The sequence below is a fragment of the Montipora foliosa genome, chromosome 5 (assembly GCF_036669935.1).
Source record: "Montipora foliosa isolate CH-2021 chromosome 5, ASM3666993v2, whole genome shotgun sequence".
Classification (NCBI taxonomy): Eukaryota; Metazoa; Cnidaria; class Anthozoa; order Scleractinia; family Acroporidae; genus Montipora; species Montipora foliosa.
In genome coordinates this window covers 872,071-874,570 of record NC_090873.1, presented here as the reverse complement: position 1 = coordinate 874,570, position 2,500 = coordinate 872,071, and the positions used below count along the sequence as shown (strand labels likewise).

Here is a 2,500-nt window from a genome sequence, read left to right as displayed (position 1 = left end):
ATAATTATTTATGGATCGATGTGAACAATAATTCTTAGTGTTTAGGGTTAAATGCTCCGCTTCGTGATTAGGGATAAACTCTCAATTAGGTTTATGCACTTATTTGAAACAGCATTTCAGGAGGTGTATGACAACTGCAGACTGCGTACAAATGGCGCTGATGAACATTGTTTTAGTCTATAAAGCACCCATTTCAAATAGCACGGCTGAGAAGCAGCATTTAAGTCTAAGTACCCATTTTAAAACGATTAGCTTTTACTCTGAGTTACGGTTAGTCTGTGGTCTGCAAGTGTCAGACACTACATTCTAGGTAAGCGATTGGCACGCATTGTAGTGATTAGAGTAATCAGTTATTTTCAGTGTTTAGTCTAAGACAACCGTTGTCTTGGTTTTTGGGTTAAGAATATTGGTTCATGGATGTTGGAAGTAAAGCATTCTTTCACATGTAAGATAAAGGGGTTTAGTTTGTAAAGAAGCTGTGTCAGCGGGGAAGTGAACTGAATAAAGAAAAGGGTTTATCAACTGAGCTGACATGGTAAATTGATCACTGTAAAGATATTTGAAAGCTGAAGTTTCGACGTCCCTTCGTCAGAGCTAAACCCTTTTCTGTCTTTCACAAGTAGGACTACTTTTCATAATGAAAAAATAGTGATATTCTTTAATCATTCCTTAATTTGGCAATATAACTTGTATAATACAAGATTCATAAATATTGTCTCTCAGATTCTCAATTAAATAGAGCAGTATACAGCTGGGAAGTAAATGCATTATAATTAAACGTAACAATGGTATAATTTGTACTGTTACAATATCAATAAACTAGAATTTATCTTGAAAAGATATTGCTCATTTTGCAAAATGGCCTGTTTACAAGATGAGTGTAAAGGAAGAGTCTTTGAAATAATCGGAACTAAGATTGGCACTGCGCCGGTTTATTGGGCCTCTCCAAACTTGGTCACTACTCAAGCATAATGGTTTTCGATCTCAGTTATTTTTTCTAACAGCATGTTGGGTTACAAGGGTGGCATTTTACCATCAAGTTGATCTCTATCAAAGAGAGGACTGTTGGAGCTGCCATTGGTTGTTGGGCATTTTCTGTGCATGGGATGGATGTGTTGTCGGACAACTTTATGGCCGGATTTTTGCATAAATTCTTGAAGCCACTTTTCCGTTATTCGACTGTGCGCTTGGGACAAGATTTGAAACAGTTCCCGTTTTGGAACTACTTTCTTGTTGTTTCCTGTGAAGAGTTCCTGTAACCCACTTCCTTCGAGTTTTCATGTTGTTCCATTTTGTTAATTGCTTCGGCTTAGATCGGCCGTCCTTGTTTCCTGAAAGGCGGACTTGCTTCTCTGTTTTTTTTCTGTCATGAATGTGTGGCCTTGTCGGTAAAAATCATCTTCTAAATAACAATTTTTTGCAAATATTTTTTCTTCAGGTGGCCTTTCAATTCCTCTATTTCTCTACAGAAATCTATTTCATTTATGTGCCATATGTGGCTCTGGTGTGGTATTGCACATTTTTGAATATAAAAGTTTGGACCGAGTGTGGCCTGGGGTGAATAATAAAATATTCATTTAAAATTATTCTCAAATTCTTTATTAACTGCTTGCGAGGTCAAGTGGATTAATTAAGGAGTAGGCAGCGGAGGTGAGTATACAACGCAATGTTTTTGAGTAGTGTTGTGTAGAGGGAGTGGGCATAAGTGGTATCCACGGGGGGGAGGAGATTGACGTGTGAAGGAAAGGTGGGGCCGGATGGAGGTACTGGAGAAGAAAGGGGCGGGGCAGGTGAGTAGAAGGAAGGAAAAGATGTCTAGTTCTTTTTTAGACCCCTGAAAAGAATCAAGCTCCTGTTTTTTATCTATACCCCAAAAGAAGAAAAATCCCTTTTTTAGACAGTTGATTAAAAAAACCAGTTAACAAAATTCAAATTTCTTTTAAAAAAAGATAAATTGGTTTAAAACCAAAAACAAAATTAAACCACAATTAAACCCCTTTTTTTCAAGCAAAAATTGATTAGTCATATGGAGACTTTTATTGATCCGATTGAAACCGGCGAAACAAATGAAAAGATCTCAATCAATCGAGTTATCAATTGACTAATGATTTATGACCTGAAGTTTGTTGTTTAGATAGCTTAAATTCAATTACATTCAGTTTGTGCTGAGAGGTTTAAACTATTCAGCAGATAATGACCTCGTGGTCACTGATCTGTTTCACTTTGAGATCTAAACATTATTGGCGATCTATTGTTTCACGGTATAGAAAATAAAGACGCTTCAATGACGATCTTTGTCTACTGATCTACAGACGTCAATATATATTTGATTGCACACTTTCATCTAGTCGCGTGCCCCTGTCGAAACGGAACACCACTTACCCAATTACTAGAAAACTCAATGCCATACTAGCTTCCGTCGATATCCCTAACTTGTCACTTTGTGTTGTGGTAAAACTGTATATTGAAACATCCGTAGTGCACAGTTTGCAAATATCGA

General features: G+C 37.0%; 1 protein-coding gene across 19 annotated transcripts in view; it reads left to right on the top strand.

Moving 5' to 3' along the window:
• The window catches only part of LOC138003301 (octopamine receptor beta-2R-like), a 13,862-nt gene extending 12,411 nt beyond the window's left edge, over nt 1–1,451 (top strand). For 8 of the 19 annotated variants that reach the window (XM_068849294.1, XM_068849288.1, XM_068849299.1 and 5 more), the window contains one exon: nt 1–1,450. This exon is cut by the window's left edge and continues 1,683 nt beyond it. The gene's annotated coding sequence lies outside the window, so the exon portion shown is untranslated. The other 11 variants (XM_068849283.1, XM_068849280.1, XM_068849290.1 and 8 more) reach the window with 3 other exon arrangements.
• Nucleotides 1,452–2,500: the final 1,049 nt, after the last annotated feature.